The 18,812-nt window shown below is 41.9% G+C and overlaps 2 protein-coding genes across 3 annotated transcripts in view; both read right to left on the bottom strand.

Annotated features, from left to right (window-relative positions):
- LOC110986820 (sodium-dependent phosphate transport protein 2B-like) overlaps nucleotides 1-18,812 on the bottom strand; it is a 369,275-nt gene that overhangs the window by 295,293 nt on the left and 55,170 nt on the right. The gene's annotated exons all lie outside the window — the stretch shown is intronic.
- The window catches only part of LOC110986817 (gonadotropin-releasing hormone II receptor-like), a 63,220-nt gene that overhangs the window by 28,397 nt on the left and 16,011 nt on the right, over nucleotides 1-18,812 (bottom strand). The window contains exon 1 of one of the 2 annotated variants that reach the window (XM_022249037.2): nucleotides 12,090-12,400. The exons of the other annotated variant lie outside the window; for it this stretch is intronic. The gene's annotated coding sequence lies outside the window, so the exon portion shown is untranslated. Of the gene's footprint in view, nucleotides 1-12,089; nucleotides 12,401-18,812 lie in introns of those variants that run through there. 2 annotated transcript variants of the gene reach the window in all.

Below are 18,812 nucleotides of genomic sequence, written 5' to 3'. Positions count from 1 at the left end.
TAACTGAATTAAAGCCTGTGGGCAGGATTCCACTCCACGGTGAGTGGCGCAACCTCCGCAGCCGCAGACGTACTCGGCAATTATTTCTACAGAATTAAGAGGACCGTGCACACAATTCATGGAATGTTTCCGTCCGAGAGGGCCTTTAGAAGTTTTACTACGTGCCCGACGCAAAGCCTGGAGGCTTGCCCTTGTTGAACGGAATGAATCCCATTTGTTTCACCGAGAGACGCAATACCTGAGTTTAACTCTTCTGTAATGGCATTCGGAATGTTAAGATGTATACTAATCAAGGACGAATTACTTTGTTTCGTCGTCTAGACAGGCCGGAAACAGAACTGACTTTATAGAAAGAAAATCAGTGATTTGTGAGCCGCCAGGCTGAAATTATACAAGGAGAGAAATTGGAAGGTAGCGTCCCAAAGCTACGTAGTCAGGGAACATGTGTCTCGTTTAGTTCAAATACGAAATTTGTCTCTGAAGATGCCAAGAAGACATGATATATAGATGTTGGCCTTTATAATCTATTTATCCCCAGTTTGCCTCTGTATAGGAGTCCTGCTCTAACAAACATTCCAAACCGTGGGATCATCTGTCACTGCACTGTGCACGATCTTCGCTGTATATGTACATGTACAACTGGTGCTCATGACAATACTACGTATGGGCAATTATTCAAGTTTACTGAAATTGTCACTTTTCATTGCAATCTCCAGTCGTCAAGTTTATGAATTAGTGAGGGATATTTGGATAAGCATTAAACTTAATGTTAAACATTTTTGCACCAAGCCCAATCAATATCCAGCAATGACAGCTACAGCTACATGCATGCAAACGATGGGTTGCGAAATACGGGCGTCTCACAATAGTGCAGCTCCAAGAGTTTGAAACGCGTTAGCTAATCACGACGCGCCAAATCTGTCGACCCAATGTGCGTTTGGAAAGGGTCAATAGATTTCGCGCGTTGTGATTGGCCAACGTGTTGCAAATCTTGGAGGCGCACTATTGTGAACTGCTCGTATTGTTTTCTAAAATCAAATGATCATGTTGGTGGAAGATTATTTTTTAACAAGTGACTGATTTAACACTGCACCTGTTCATCAGAGCTGCATGTATTTTCACTGGTTGGGTGGTTGGAGAATTCTGGAAATAAAAAACACTTCTCCAGGCTAGCTAGCTTGAATTAAATAGATGAAATAATACGCGACAAGGTATAAACAAGGCAGGCAGTCGCGCCGCCGTAAGTCACAAATGTTTGTAAAGGTTTCCTGTAGTTTTCTAGCCCCTGTAGGTTGGCTCGCATTAATGGTGATCTTTTTGGTTTGACTAATGAGAGATATTCACTTCGTTGGTCATCGCAGCGTGGAGGTAGTACTATCTTGTTGCTAGGATGTCGAGTGATAGGATACTGGTTATAGTTCTCCTCTTCGGTTTATAAATAAACATTTTGATCTGGCCCGGAGGAGGCAACAAATCATCGAGCAAACAGCCGTCAGGCTCTCGCAGATTACCGCCCGCATTCCCAGCGGGTCTTGGCAAAGATGATACCGGCATGCAGGGCCTCGCGCCCAAACTCGCCCCCTTTTAAAATGTTTCAAGGCCTTGGGGAAAAAACGGAAAGAAGCCAGAGACGACGAAACAAAAAAAAAACACGAGAAGGCGAGGAGTGTGTTTGCGCAGAATACGCACACGCCGCGCAGACTGATGCAATTACCAGTCTGCGCACCTTCCAACAGCAACTTTTAGTCTAGCCATGGAGGTCCCCTCCTCCATGGTCTAGCAAATTTAACAGCGAAAAGGTGCAATTTGGAGGTGTTAGGTCCTAGACAAGCGAAAGGCAATATGTTATGAAGTGCGACGCCCAAAAGCCCCATGTTGTGGCGCATATGGCATAACTTAATTCGGAAACCCGCTAGATGTACCGTAATTCATTTCAGATCTGAAATACTGTCACGCCTTTGACGTAAGACAGTCTATTTCTTAGCTTCAAGTATTCCTTGTTGACCCTGTACGTAAAAAAACCGCCGTTATTTGTGCAATAAATCAGAGTCTGGTCTGTCTTCCTCAATGAAGGATCACAGTCGTTGGAAACCATTTTTGCTATGGGTGCTGGCCACTCACCCAACAGTGCTCCTATTCAGAGTTGTTACTATGTGGCTGTAAAACCACATTATGTTTACAGAATGTGAAAATAAATTGCTAATAAAATGCTAACAAAATAAGAGGTAATTATAAGGAAGCGATGTCCCACAAATAGTTTCTATTTCTCTTCTATTTCTTTTTTCTCAGATACTGCCAAACCCACAACTTATTTTCCGGTAGCCTGGTGTGCATGAGTTTGTTTCTGCATTCAATTGGGGACCTTGAACAATAGAGGACAATAAGGTCCCCGATTGACAGAGGGTCCCCGATTGACAACTGTGTACAAAACATATGGGTGGTCTTCTAAAAAAAGTCTTCTAAAAAAAGTTGAAGTACAAACAAAAGAGGAACAATAGGGGGTCCCCAGTTGCAGGCAAATACACACTTATGTGCGCGCGTGGGTGCCATCGTCACGGGTTTTATTATCTCTATCTCGATTCTCAACGCGTCCGCGAGAATTCAGTTGCAAGGCCTTGGTGAACCTAAACTGTGCGAAACGAAAGGGCACATGCGTGTAGGGTTCGGGTGTTTTTTTAAAGCCCCGAGCTGGCTCGAGTTGAGGTACAATTCCTCTGGTTAGCAGGACTGCAGGAAGCTTAAGACGGACATGTGCACCGACTCATTCCTTGATTGGTTCCTAACATGACTTAATTACAATTCTCCGATTAATTCCGAGTATGTCAAACAAATCTGAAATGTTCTGACGGATTTAATTAACCAAGCACGACAGACAGAACACTCAGAAAAAAACCTTGGAAAGACCCAGAGAAAGACCAGGGAAAAAACGACGACGATAGGCGCTGCCCCTGCAAACTCCTGAAAGTGTCAGGAATTTTGTGATATGATCTAGGAAAACCCTTCCCGAGGTGAAATTTGTCATTTTTGTGCTATCCGTCCTTAGCAGAAGCATCCCCTGGATCGGTTGAAGAGAGCCATGTTGGTTGGTGCTCATTTTGTTAGTAGCTATGCGACTGCAACGCTCACATTTCCTTGTCGTTCGTGAACCAGCGACGCACAGTTTACTACTGAAGGAGCCTCTGTTGCTGAGAAAGTTGCGCCCTCTTTTGGTCCAGCTCGGAGCCATATACATAAAACGAACGAAGACCCCGGTGTTGTCTACACTGTGTTATTTCTGATTCTAAATTGGAGTTGCGCTATTCTGATATATCATTACAGTTCCAACATTTCATTGTGTTTGCATAAATCTGAATTGAAACTTGCAAATATTTACACTGAAAATGGGATTTATATTCAATATTTCAAGAATGACAACTGAGATATAAGTCCTAAAATGGTGGCAAATAGGCAATTTTTTCCACAAAAAATCTTAGACTATTTGTCCATCTCCAAATTTGGTCAAGTGACATGTGAAGGGTTTTTTGTAGATATCCCATCGCATTTAATGAGTTTTCGAGGGGTGGGACTAGGCGTGGTCGCGAGGCTCATGCTGCAAAACAGAAATGGGGCTAGGCGTAGATAGGTTACACCTAACTCACCGACCTTACCAATATGCCTACGTCCTCTGCATTTATATCTGCACGTATCCACAGCCCACAAAATCAAATTAATCCATATGCATGAGCACCGTATACATGTAATGAGACACATACGCGTTTCTTTTAACATCTTCGGGAACAAACTCAAAAACGAAACTCCGCTTTTCGTAACTGATGTACAACCATCTTGGATCCCAGCTCTGGTACAAAATCTCATTTCGACCTGGAATTGAGACGACGCGTCAGGGCCCAACAATGACGGCCTCGTGATTCTCAACGTCTGCAAATTCCCAAGAGCTGAACTCCTACAGCGGCTAGATTGCCCCGGTTGAAGTCGGCCAGCGCTAATAATTACAGTTGGGTATTTTAAACATATATAGCCTAGGTAATGATGTGTCATTCCGTCCGGAGTGATTGATGATCCCAAACCTTATGAAGCCACCATTTTGATTGCAAACCTCCCCAGAGTTTTTCCGTCAAACTTTTCCATGTTTGGGTTGACTACTTCCATGAAGAAAACACACTACGCCTGAGAGAAATCCTTTCATCTGATTGGAGGGTTGATGATCACATGTCGCTGAATTTCGGTGCCAACTTACCGCGCAAACAGATGCTCTATTCCATGGTAAATGGAAATGCTATTCCACAGTCACAAGAAATGTATGAACTCGAAGGGTGACGCGGGGATTTCTTCAGGTCAACGTTCATTCAGGTGGTGAGTGGGGTTTTACGGTGTGGGTGTGCATGTCTAAAATAACTAATGAATGTCTGACATGTTTACATGAAGGTCCCAAGCTAGGCAATTTTTGTCTACGTCTCCAGAAGAAAGACTATATGGAATCTACAAACATTCAAACAAAAATACAAGGCTAAATTATTAACTGAGTATATTAATTCTACTTAATTTTATTCAGTTTGTATGCCTTACAGGGTTACAAACTTACTGTCTTATTACTTGTTTCATTGAATGTCGTCATTATTTTGTATTATCATCATCTGTATTATTCTTAATCGAGGTTCCTACTCGACAAGCACTGCTTTTAAGCGACCCCATCCACATTCATCATTGCTTACAGTTTTGTGGGAAAGTAAAGAGCAAACGAATGAATGAACTCGTGAAGTTGGATTAGTTATTCTCAAGGTGTTGGAGGCAGAGCGCTTCGTTCGACTCGTCGTTTTGTTATGTGGCAAAATTCCACGATCTCATTGGCTTTCATTCATGCGTGACGATTCCGTTCATGCAGTCCGATCGGCCAGACTCGGAAAAAGTACGAATTCGGCACCGTGTGTATGTACCGTGCCACATTCTAAATTCCAGCTTGGCTGTGGCTCCATCTTTTAGATTCATATATCATTCTACCTTTGGAGCCAAGAGAGAACCTATGTTCCAACTTTGGTCTCGAATTACACAGAAAACTGAGTCATTGGACATGATATATCCCCTGTGGCGGGTTTAATAAAATCCATTTTCACATTCGATCAAAGGTCTTACGAGCAATGTTTTTTCTTTCTTTCAGGGACGTCTTCCGCGATCCTTGCATAGAAATCCAATGTTTCTCGGCATGCTACGAACAGAGGCTGCCAAGGTGCGCTCGTTAATAGCCGCCTGCCTGGCTGGTTGCTATGGTTTCGCAGTACATTCGAATTCTGAACTCTTTCAAAAGATCAGTGGGATGTGGTATGTACGGAAGAGAGAATGCAAAGGAAATCCGTCCTTGTTCTAAGGGGTTTACACCTGCCCTTAGCGACTTACAAATCCATTTTGGTAGCTTTGCAATGGACCACGAAAATAATACCCGTGAACAAATTCAGTCCTGTACAAAGTAACGGGCAAAGATGAAAAATCCTTTTAACGGCAAATGGTTTTTAAAAGGTAATTGCACAGAGCGACATTCAGACTATTTCAGGAAGGTGGGTATTGTGGAACAAAATAGGCAGGATAACTTGTATTTCCATTTTCCAAGCAATCTGTGCGAGCTTAAGGCCTGGCTGTATTCAAGCTGAGTCTTCATTCCCAGGCAACTCGGGTCATCGAACTTCCAAGGCTACGAAGGTAACTTTACAAGGCACATCCAACAAAGTGAATCGATGGCAATTAACCTTCGGGAGTAAATTTCTCAGGCAAAGTAAAGATACAGATATTTGACTTTAACAAAAACGGGTATTGCCATTTGTAATAATTTCTTAATATAATTAAAATCTCCCATTACGATTAGAATTTGCCAAATACTTTATCCTGTTAAGGCCTTACAAATATAAACGTAATTTAATTATTGTCCTTGGAGGTGACACAAAACATTTATTAAGTCTTGCCCGTGCTAAACCACCAGGCAAAAGCAAAATGATTTATCTGCAACTACTTGTTGCTCCAAGTTAATTTTTGTCGCTCGTTTAACATTATTTAACGTTGGAAATACAGCTACAAGTACATATATCACCCAACTACCAGAAAAATATGGGAGTTATGGGAAAAGCACATTGATGACTATTTTACCTGTCAGCAGCTGATAGGTATGACGTCATCATATAGCACGGTCTACAGGCCTGGAGCAAGTCTTCCGTGTGCGAGGATGAAACCCCAAATCTGCTATACGCAGCCTCACGAGGATGCATATTGCCTGAGAGGACTTACAAGGCCTACCGAGCAGAGGATAAATCTTTGTCCCCCTGTGCCGCAGAGGATAGAAGCATACAAGGGACACTTCTTTAACTGCATTCGTAAGTTTCTCTAAATGTGTGCCACGTGATGTACACAACAACTTGATCGTTCCCTTTTCAAGTTTTACCCAGAAGACGACAAGTGTCGCTAACTAAAAATACACACAAATTGACCTTGTTTGATCAGTAACTTTTAAGCCAATCCCTGGATACACTAGGCTCCAATATCCTGGTAACGTATTATAACCTACAGAAGAATCCAATGGCGGCATCATTGGACAATCTGATGTATGTGGTAAGCAACGTGTTAGGGTTTGTATTAAGCAACTCTCACTGAACAGTGGCTCCGTACGATAGCTGTCACCAGGCACGCAGGAAGATGATTCTAGGGGGGGGGGGAATCTCTTTGTGGGGAGTCCAGTGCATGTGATTGTGAGCGCGTAGCGTGAAACCTGTACGGTGTGGGGTCGGCAAATTTGTGTAAGGTTTTGTGCTCTGTAGTGCATGATACATAAGCCTCACTGGAAAATTTTTGAGCAATCGATGTTTTGAAATTTCAGCATTTCAAATCCATGTTTGACAGTTTAAAAAAAAGATAAGTTAATAATTGTAAGATCTGATGTAATAATTAAAGTTTCAAAAAATTACATTATCTTAAACTGCACATTATGAAGGTGATGTTTTGTAAACTCGTAACAGGAAAAGTGTCTCACAGAAGCATTAAGCATAACAAAATCAAGAACCCAAATTTTGCCTAAGGGAATGGTGGTCACCTAAAAATAAGTATTGGAAAGTCTAAGCATTAGTGGAGTTTTCTTTTTTAAGAAAAGAAAAAAAATCTTAAATTTCTGTGCACAAACCAGCTGCGATGTCAAAGTTTTGCCTTAGATGACATCAAAAACTTGATAACATGCACAAGCTTTAAATCTAAAATACTATAGGAATATGTTTCAGTAAAACTTTTATTTACTTGTAACCCACAAAAGGAGAGGTCACAATGAACACAATCTTACTTTGCCTAAACTGTTAAAAAATTCAAAGAAAGAAGCTTGTGGATAATTCAATTTTTGGATAAGAAGTGATGGCTCTATCCCATTCAGAGATGCTCTCTCTTATAGATTGATTTTGGGAATAAACTTTGGGTGATTTCGAGAAAACACGTTTATTCGAGGGTGTGTCGCTGTGGGATTTATTTCTATGTGGAGACTGTAGTGGAGCCTCGGGAGGGTAGAAATAATAGAAAGAAATTAAAATAATGTAGACAAGGGGACCAGCTTCATCCGAATCTGGTGTCTAGAGTTAGGTCTGTGGCTTCGCTCCATTGGAGACCTAGCCAGAAGTGGAGCCTGTTTCAGACATTGACATGGCCTGCGATGCGGCTCGCTTGCGTACTGCGCGAAATGGGTCTCCTCGTCGTTATTGGGCGCGGGAGGGACAGGAACCTCAAAGTCCCGACTGAAAGCGAACATTAAAATTTCCATTCTCCAATGTGATCTTAGTAAAATTATCATACACTGCTACAAATATTATCCACTCGAAACTTCCCCTCTTAGAATGCAAATTACAGAACTTTTAAAGGGGGCCTGCCCCCCACTATATTTTCGGGGGGGGGGGTGAGCACTGGCCCCCACCCCTCGATTCCTACGTCCGTGGCTGTCACAATACTGCTTTCAAAGGGGTCAACTGCAAATGACCAGTGATGACTTTACCATGGTCACTGGATTCATCTATGCCTTCGTCGAGGAGACACTCATTTCCGTCTTCACAGACTACACTGTCCACAACTACAGCTAATCAGGCACCAAATACCGGTTCTAACGAGGGGCTGTCTGTCGTTTGGCCCAGGGCTTAATCTGGAGGATTTTTACGAAGAAATCAAAAACCAATTTGCAAATACCATCAGCTCGTTGTTTTCGAAAAAACGAAGCCGAACGTAATGTTACTCTACGTCATGCACACAGCCCATTTACCGAATTCTCTTGCTCTGTACTTTACCTCGTTGGAAAAGGGTGTTATCAAAGATATGCCCCTTTCATCTCAGGGAAACCAAAGTCGAACATATACCTTTGAACTGAATGAACAGGAATGCCGCGGTTCAGAGGTTGGATTGAAATTAAATTATTTTTTTTTGTTATGCAAAAGGGAGTTTATTCCGATTTTTGGATTAACTGCACATCGGTATCGCAATCAAAATATTTCCATCGTATGTTTTAACGGTCTGAAACTGCAAGAAACCGTATGCTTTGCATAAGGAAATTCTTATTTGCGCCTTTCCTTGCCACTTTGTTATTGCAGAATACAGGCGATTCACAATAGTGCCTCACCGAGAATTTCCAACGCGTTGGCCAATCACAAAGCGCGAATTTTGTCGACCCTTTCCAAACGCGCATTGGGTCAACAGATTTCACGCATTGTGATTGGCCAACGCGTTGCAAACTCTTGGTGGCGCACTATTGAGAAACGCCCGTATTAAATTAGCAACCTAAGGATTGTTTAATAGGAACTTAAGAGGAATTGATTTATACGTATACAGGACGCCCATACCGACTAATTTTGCGGGAGTGATCCACAGAACTGGGCGAAACATGAGTCCGGTATTCCTTGTAAAACTCGAGAGAGATCGGACATTGCAAGAAAGTTAAATATGACGGCAATGGACCAGTCAGTCGGGGGAATTCAAACCTAATTAAAGCTACAGCAATTGGACGGGCGTCAGCAACGGCTGCTTTATACTGCCAGTGAAAATCGGAGTGGTCATTTCCTTCCACACGACAAAACTTGGAGTTGGCAGGAGTCAATACTAAGTTGTCTGTTATATCTGTCTCTATCGATCTCTCTGGAGGAAATAATGGACTTGGCTTTGGCATGGGTATCTAACCATCAACATTTTAATCTCTGCCGGCAGAAAAAAAGAATGGGCACCTTGGAGGCACAACACCTCATCAGAAGATACATCAATGACTGTTGCTATGCGACTGTTCGAAACCTACAGAGGCGTCTCGTCCTATCCATGGCTTACATCTACAATAGTCGGTACGGTCAAAGAGCCAAAATTTAATAAGAGCGCATTTCTCACCCTGTTCGAAGCTGTAATGACGTTCTTACGCCTAAGAATATAGAGTCGAAATCCCTAAAAAGGGGTTTTTCATGCCTTCGAGGGTCTGTGATTGAATTGTCAGCTCCTCAGGATAGAGGCCAGTATAAAATGCGACAGTGAGGATGTAGTGTGTATTGCGGTCTTAGATAGTAAACTAAGAGGGGTGATAACCAAGTTTGTCTAGACCCTTATTCTTTCGTTCTTCACGAAGTATTAATTGTAATGGAAACAAAAAACGAACGAGAAATTTATCAAAACCTGGGTGCTTCTAGAGTACGTGTACCAAGATCCATTTCTTTCCGCTTCACATTCGAAAGATTAATGTCAGACATCGGTGTTAGTATTTTTCCTGACAGCAAACAAAGTTGTCATGTTTTTTGCCAATTTCGTGATTAACAACTCCACTGCTTTTTGTAAGTGCATTAATTCAACTTGGATTGGTAAATCTGGAGCAGTCCATGTACACGTTTATAATTCCTCAAAGCCGGTAGATTCCGTACACTACAGAAACAGAATCCATTTAATGGAGTTCTTCCTGCAAACGATTATGAGAGAAAACTCATTTCGATTGGAAGAGCACTTACTTCATATGATTCGACCATCCAATGAGAGCGTTTTGTACATGCGTGTGGCATGGGTGAAAATTAGTACAGATCAAAATGGTTTGGAATAAGGATTAGGATATCTTTATTCTAAAATCGGAAGCTTGTCGGCGTTTTTCACTTAGACTTTATATCTAAGACTTCTACTGTCAAGTTACAATAATTCGGACCTTCTGCGCTCGTTTGATTAGGACGCTGCCTCTGATTCTAAAGAAATTAGCACATGGGGTTGTTTACCGATTGACCCATAGTGTCGGAAAAATTTAACAAAAACAGCAACCAGAGCTTTTTCTCAATAAAGAATACCGGCGATTCACACTAGTGCGCCGCCAAGAGGATCTATGGATCTATGCATTTCAAATGCTAAGGAATATATTTAACTCTATTTATTATTGAAAAGTGTTTAAAATTAATCACAATTATTTTCAAATAAATTGTCTTAAGTTTACATATTTACACTTCATAAACGGAACCAGGCTTTGTATAAGCCTAAGCTTCCTTTAGGTTCCTTTCATCTGTCACCTTTCATCTGTATTTAAGTTGCTTCATTACCAGTGAACTTAGCTTTAACTGTGACTACTTCCATGGTTGTGACATATGGAAAATAAACCCCATCTCCAAAAGATGATATCCAGTGCGTTGGTCCACCACGTCGCAGCTGATGGACCATCTCACTTATGTCACAACACAGCCGACACGTAGGCGCTCTGGTGTTTACTCTACGTCAATTATGCATGTCAGTGAAAACGCAAATTCATAAACTCAGGCAGTGAGGTGAATAATGATGCCAAACTCGCTGCAGATGATGGGTTCGAGGAGATTAATCAAGTGGAAAACACAGTGGGTAATTATTTAATCTGCAATGCCAGGTCAAAAAGCAGATGCTCATGCTTGGAGAGACTGGAACTAGTTGATACAGGAGCAGGATGTCGGAGTTGCAATGACTCGAGTCAACGACTCGACTTGAGCCGACTCGAGTCACGTTTTGGGGACCCGACTCGACTTCCGACGAGTAAATAATGACTCGAGTCACTGCAAGCAAATGACTCGACCCGACTCGAATAAAGATGAATAAGACTAGACTGAAATAAAATAAAAATATGAAAGCGCACCTCTTTACAAAAAAATAAAGGCACACTTATTTTCAAAAAATACTTTCAATGACTTAAAAGGCCCGTTTGTAATGTTCATACATGCCATATTATCATCAAGACTATTGTGTGACCACATGTAGACACCCAGAGGTAAATTTAAAAATGCCAAAAAATGACTTCCTGTCTTGTTTTTATTTATCGTATAATGTGCAAATATTGGTGACTGGAATTGACTTGAGCTAAAATACTTGACCATCGACTCGACTTTTTCGCCAAATGACACGACTGGAGTCACTACGGTACACTGACTCAACTCGACTCGAGTTGCAAACCTTCAAGTGACTCGTTACAAGAGTGCTGGATGTTGTGGTGCTTGTTATCAACTTGAGACAAACTATTGGTCAGAGTCTGTGGTTGAGACAATGAATATCGCACCTTCATAATTCTAAGAGTCAAGGCTCACAACACGTCGTTAGAAACGTCTACGATTGCTTTAAAGCCCCGAGAACATTTTTCATTTCAAAATTATTTTATTATATCTGTTCTTGGATACTTCAGAATACGTGTAGGTCAATAGTCTGGGGACCAAAAAAACTAACCAAAGAAATCTTCCTCATGAGGCAGTGCCAACTAGAGCACGAACAAAAAAATATATCTTCCTACAGCACGTTACTGACAACCTTAATTTGCCTTCAATGTAACTGGCATCCTTCTGCTCTTTTGATAATGTTGGAGCCCATGAGAAAGGAGGCACCTTGCACGCATTTAACAGTAACGTCAACGAAGTCAGATGATAATATACACGAAAAGTCCATCCCAAATACTCGTATTAAAAGCATTGTTTTACGACGGTTGCACAGAACGCAAGAAGACCTAAAATCTATTGGAAACAAACTTTGTACGATGAAATAAACTGGAAATGTACTCGTCCCTTACCATGATGACCAAAGATGCGTTAATATGATGAGGATATATCTACAAAAATCCAAACAGAACTTACGTTTACGATCTGACGATATGTTGGTCTCAGGTGAATCTTAAGCTGAATTGCAGCGAATGATCTGAAGCCAAAATATCATGCTCTCTTTGAATGCTCGCCTTACTGTCGGGCATAAAGCATGACAAAAAAAGTCTGAAAGACAGACGCAATCCTGCACGATCACAGAAATCAAAATTACTGTGTGCAATGTGAAATATTCAAAAAATGATCCAGTGTCGAGGCGAAAGAGATGGAGCAAGGTGAAACTTCATCAAGCGCCTCCGGCCAGGCCCGCGCGGTGAATCGAATACGACAGACAATTTACTACCCGTAGCACCAGGAATACTGGCTGCTGTGACGTCATGCGCACCAAAATCACCGACGAGGCGGTGACGCGTCGCCCCGAATAGTCACCGCTTGTATGAGAGAAAAGTCGTCGTCTCCTAGCCAGCTGCCAGTTAACTTTACTTGGAGTGCTTTACTGTGTGCAATCTTGCGATGCATGTGTCGTTTTATTTCTACCGTGGTGTAACAGATCGTGTCAATTTATTGATGTCATCATGTGATAGCCTACAGGCACTGATGGATGGTTACCACAGGTGCCTGGTTATGATGAACGCGAAAGGAAATCGCGCGGGCGCGCCAGGTCTGACCCATTGGGGCATCAGGAAAGCGGGAATCGTCCCGCCATGGTGATAACAGCTAGCAACGGACTCGGAACCAAGAGAAAAACAAGGTCAACTGCTAATGTTGGCCCTCGTGACAGTTCTCGGTTGATGAGGAAGCGTGGTGTCACTCACAACCAGACTTGCAATTCACATACGCTGTACTAATCCCGAGGCCACTGGCTGCTGAAAAAAATGCAAATCCACAGTTTTTCTTTGTGTTCATTCCATTTGAAGTAAACCGTGAATTGCGCGCTTAGTGTTGATGTACGGCTTCTGTTTGAATGAAGCACCTGAAGATAGCGTTTTCACTTAGAGATCAAAGAAGCGGAAGCATTGTATTGTGAGTGCGTGATGTCCAAAATTGCATTACCTCCACCAATGCACCAAAACATCACACCTGCTTGACTATTCACACTTTGCTTCGATCTATACACGCTTGAAAAAACAGTTCGGAGAGAGAGTGGCACAGTTTAAAAAAGGAAACATACGTGTTCGTGCATCGGATGGGCGAGTTTGATGGGATTTGTCTAGAGACTGACGGACAACTTGGTGGGGGCATTTTAACAAGCTGTTGTACATCGGCCTTCGGACGCAGCGAAGTGATGTTAATTTTATTTATACGTAGCTTTTATTGGAATCCCTTCACACCGCTCGCAGTCTGAGGTCACAGAAACAAGGGTAAAGGCTTGCTGATCAGAAATCCTTATCGGACCAACAAGGGGAGAATGCTTGGTGAGCCTTATGTCATAGCGAGAAGGTTCGGGGTGAAAGTCCTTTGATCGGACATCTCAGACGCAAACCACCACACGCTGAAAATGAAGACTTTCTGACGCATCGAGGTTCAGACGAGTTCAGCATAGCAAAACACATTATACGTCTGAACGTTTCAGATATAGTCTGGAGCCTTCTTGGCAATATACAGAAAGGAGATCTAATCAATATGGCGCCTACTGCACTTCCCCTGTTGCTATGGCAACCACGTTTCTACAGTTATGCTTTCCTCCATATGCAATGCTAGAAATGTTGAACCACTTCTGAGGGATGGATAACCAACGCTTAGTTATGTAACGAAGCTGCTAAATCGATGCATTGACATGCATGTTGACTATAGACAGCTCCGTTCAGTCGCGCGAGGAATAGGCCTAATATTTCATAGCGAACTCCAGATGTAATCTCACATATTTTATTCCTGTTTTGTCATGCAACAAAATATCAAACAGCCAGGGACTGACCGTATCATGCACAAAGAACGGTCCTCTCTTTAAAGACGTAATGCCCATGCTTTTGAACAAGACAAGCTGAAAAATCAAATCGCCTAGCCTATGTTGGCATCATACGCGTCCATTAATTAATGATTCAGCAAGCAAACGTGCGTAATAGATCAAAGACATATAATTTCATAAAATATACACTAGGCCTACTAGGCGTCCGCTTATTCAAATATATGCATAAAATTAAAAACTCTAGAATATAACACGGACTGCGTTTGACGAAACAATATTTCTTATATACGGAATGCTTTCTTGATTGAGTTTTCAAAGAGAGGAGCAAATATTTGCCCTGTGCAGTTACTGACATAGGCATTGCCGGGATTTTTTTCGGGGATGGCGCAGCACTTCTTACATTGGCAGCAAAGTAACAAATCATCCTCTGTTAAATGGTCTCATCCCACAGGCAGGTATCTTTAGTCAAACTGGTAATCATTTTTACAATCCTTTTCCTTTCTTTTTTTGTTTTCCCTTTTTCCTGCCCCCCCCTTTATCTTTTCAAGTTTCAAGTGGACAAGTGCACGCCCAACCCCTCACAACGCTTATGGTTACAGATATGGTTGTAGCATGCCTTACGTTGCGGAGTGAATGACAGGCCACTCTAGAACACTTAATTAACGAACCAAATCAAGGCTGATTTTCAATTACTATTCCACTTCAAGTGAAGAGGGACAGGTGAAGTCATCCACTGCAGCACTCGCGCTGGGAATTCGCAAGAATCGAAGACATTTCAACGCTGTTGAATTCGTTGCTGAAGTCTATCAAGTATGAATCTAGTATGAATACACCTTGAGTGTTCTGCATAATTTTGGAGTGTAATAGTCTCCAGCATTTAAAGTTTGCTGGAAATTTGCGCGGGAGGTTAGACAAATTTACAAGGCGCAGATGGTCATGAATGATTATGACACTTATTTGCCCTATGAGAGATACCCACATGACGGAAAGGAAAGACAGCTGCGCGTTTGTCGATGGGATACATTCCTAACAAAATACACGAATTCCCCAAGCACCACTGTGATACACTGTATGGGTTGTACCGTGGAATTCAGCAGGTCAATTTAAATATGTCTCCTGCATCGTTTGATACGTGCAAAGCATCCACGTGAAAAAATTGCTCTTAATTTAAAAGGTTTTATATGAATGTGCACCCTCACGTGAACACTCAGGTTCTGTCATGGTGCGTTTTTTTCTCCTCCAGATCAGTTTACTTACTCCGATCCCCAGTCTTGAAAGCATAAACTTCCCCTCCGAAAGGACGTGACTCGTAATGGTAGCAGTCTGTCATGCCCCAGGCTAATTGTACATCAGCCTTATCGAGTCATAACTGGTACGTGGTTGGTCCAAGCACCGCAGCTGTCAAACGTTTCACCAGGGTCTCAGAACGGCGGCTGCGCCGATGTCCTTTTAATATCACGTCCAAGGCGGGTCAAATCATTTCAAATTCCAATCCCGTGAGAAAAGGTGCTGCGTTTCGGTTTCACCCATCTGTACATGTACATGTGAGAACTATTGGCATCGATCTCCAATATATAATAGAGTTAGTGGAACTTGGCAAGTGGCAAGCACTGTACCGGTCATGCTCTCTTGGGTGAACTAATTTGGACAGGCGCCCATTAGCTTCAATCTAAAAAAAAAAAAAAAAAGCCAGGAGGGAATCCGCCCTCCTCGACGTGTTTCCGATTTTGTCGCAATGTATTACCCCAGGGCCGAACCTTGTGACTTTCTTGTACTAAGACTTAACAATCATTTTGACAACTAAGTTATGAAAATTGGACCTACCGTTATCACGAGATGTCCATCTTTCCAATGCCTGTCACCAAACGTGGTTCCATTTGCTTGCTCAATGCAAGCGCTGGCGCAAATATGTAACTACAAATGACCTCATTAACAAAAAACCCTCGAGTAGGATTGAACTGAAACGTCATAATGACTGTAAGCATGCATGTAAAGCTTCAAAAAGACGGGCATAGGACGCCTGTTATCTTGAGAAGGGGGAAGGAATTCACCCTCTCCAGCCCTGAGATTGTCCGAAAAAGCCGAAAAGGTTAGACGTGACATTAACACTTGGAAAAAAGCGGTATGTTTGCTGCCACCAAGTGTCTCAAAAGCCTACCATATATAAGAAAAAATATTCTTCGTTCATTTACTATACATGCGCTTACCTGTGTGCAAACTCGACTGCCTTTGATGTTAACACCCTCTGACTTTTGCCTGGCCCAAGTACGTGACCCGTCAAGCCCATTACGAGGAGAAGAATCCCAACATGGAGTCTTTGTTGAACGATGCAAAAGAAAGATAACGCTGTTGTCCATAATTCAGACAAAATTTTGCTTGTTGTGGCAAATTCAGTGGCTTAAGTCAGGTGATCAAGATCAGTGAAGAAAGCCCCAAAACTTTGTTGTCCAGTGCCTCGAAAGTTTGAACTCACTTTGCAAATTGAATAAATAGCAAGGCCTTTTGACCCTAGTTAGTTGTTACTGCCGGATTTCATCTAAACTGAGTTCGATCGTTGATCACCACACATTTCGCATGTCCATCCGTATCTGTGACGAAAGCATTGGTGAGCATAGAACTACATTGTATTTGAAGCACTTGATAAGAAAATGTGTTACTCATCGCTAAATTAGAGCCAAGTCAGTTCGTACAGAGAGAACCCGTATTTCGCAATAATGCAGACTTTGTTGTAAAGTCACTGAGTCCTCAACAGACTCGTCATTGGCGACTTGCGTGAGTCGGAGTATCGACTTTAAATAACCAGAACAGGACAACTTGTGCCTGGTACCCAGGATGTATTTTTGTGCGCAGGTTACACCGCTGGCCGACAAAACAATCGTCGCTTGAATTTGCCAATGGCTGACTGTCGTAAGGAGATAGATGATTTGGGAGAGTCATTATGACATTGTAATCAGAGTAGCCGGTGCATGTTGACCAGTATAGTTTAAACAATTTAAATTCTCAACAAAAGTGTTGGAGTTGAGGAGAGTGGTGAGCGTGCCCACACTAGCTCCCGCCTACCTTCTCATTATTTCATGTGATTATTGTGAACCAATTTTTTTCGAGTGCTGTTGGTGTCTCATTAGACAACTCATAAGGAACGCAACTGATAAAAAACTTCCCAGTTCAATGTGAAAATGTATTCTTCGAGGGGTTTAATACACCCCAAAACACGTATATTTATTTTTAAATTAAGAAATGTGAGGGTCATAACGGAAATAATATTAATCTGCTATTGAACTATAATCTATTCTTTTGGTACAAGTAATCAGATTCGCGCTAGTTCTTCTCACCATAGACGAGAAGATGTCCGCTTGCACGTAGTAACATTTTAAATCAACGTTCCGCGCACGTAACCTATGACTTTGAGTTTCCCACAAAAAATGTGTCGTCCGCGGGGAGAGGTCTTGTGTATCCGCAACCAATCGAACTCGCCCATAAGCGTTTCAGGGGGACAGCTGGAATTGGCACGTTCACTACATTCCTAAAACGTGCTTTAAGGGCTGAATGCGTGCTTGATTCAGCTTGGATTCCACTAGAAAAACCCGGTCTACCATTACATGCAGAAATCGCAGCAGGAATATCAATGTCATACAATTTATCAACCTATATATACACACTCATTTTAGTTTTGATTTCACATCTGCAAGTGCAGAATCTAATATCATGCAGCTGGGAATAAGCAAACTCGATTTGCTGGAGACCTCTTCCTGGACATAAAGATCCTGATTCAATTGTTGAATTGTCAAAGATACAAATATATCCTGCAAATTTCATTTGATTCGACTGGCCTCACTGTGACATCGCTGCCTTTCATCGTCTTTATCCCTTATACACTGTCTTCTCAGAGATAACTAGGGATAGCATAAAAATCAGTCTCTAGCCGGGGGCACTGCTTGCAAGACCACATTCTTTCCAGTTAACAAAAATTGTTCTTACACAGTTTGCATTCTTATAGTAACTGACAGGAATGCTTGGACAAGTCCCTCAACCCTGGAACTGTAATACAAGCAAACACCATAAACAGGTCAAAGATACGGCGATTACAATCCAGAGAAAGTGCCACATTGGTTGCTTAGGTTTATTTTTCCCGCCAAATTGAGAACGATTTTCTTCTTTTCTTTTCTTTTTTTTTTACTTTATCGCCTCAATCTGTTTGCGTTGAGATGACCGCCAAGATTGATTCTTCCTGAAATACTTTGCTTTGGGGGTAGTCGTGAGATTGAAAATGGCGTTTACCTTCACTTCCAATCGACCTCTGATTGCACAAAGTGGCCAGGAATGTAAATAGGTAAAGGGCCGATTTGCCAGCGAAATCCAAACACAGTGAAGATTACAGTAATAAGATCAATTTACAACGCGTGTGCCCTTTTGTTCCGTTATTTCCCGCCAAAAGATCAAATATGCGCGGAGGTAATTTATTTCCAATCAATAAGCAAAACAAACGAAAAGACAAAGCACAAAAACCAAAAAGATAGGCCTAAATAGGCCTGATCATTATGTTCTGGCGGTCAGCAAGTTGAATTACGGAATAAAGTAGAATACAGATGCAAAACTTAATCACTTATCGGAGCATTCTCCCAGTGCCCAAACACAGGGTCTCTGTTGATAAAAAAAACCTCGTTTGTTAATGTCAGGGAGACCGTAAAAAGTCACTTGGTGAAACAGTGCAAAAAAATATTCAATGCGAAAGCAAGCGCTCATGTCTGCAATTTTTTTACAGATACGATGAACACATTTTTGTTCAAACTACCTTGTTCTGCAGCTCTATATATACAAAATTCGCAGTCAAAATTCTATACCCCTCAGAAGAA

Source organism: Acanthaster planci, linkage group LG05 (assembly GCF_054643075.1).
Source record: "Acanthaster planci isolate LZ-2023a linkage group LG05, COTS_SCS, whole genome shotgun sequence".
NCBI classification, from domain to species: domain Eukaryota; kingdom Metazoa; phylum Echinodermata; class Asteroidea; order Valvatida; family Acanthasteridae; genus Acanthaster; species Acanthaster planci.
The sequence above is the reverse complement of the archived record's forward strand: the minus strand, read 5'-3'. Positions and strand labels throughout refer to the sequence as shown.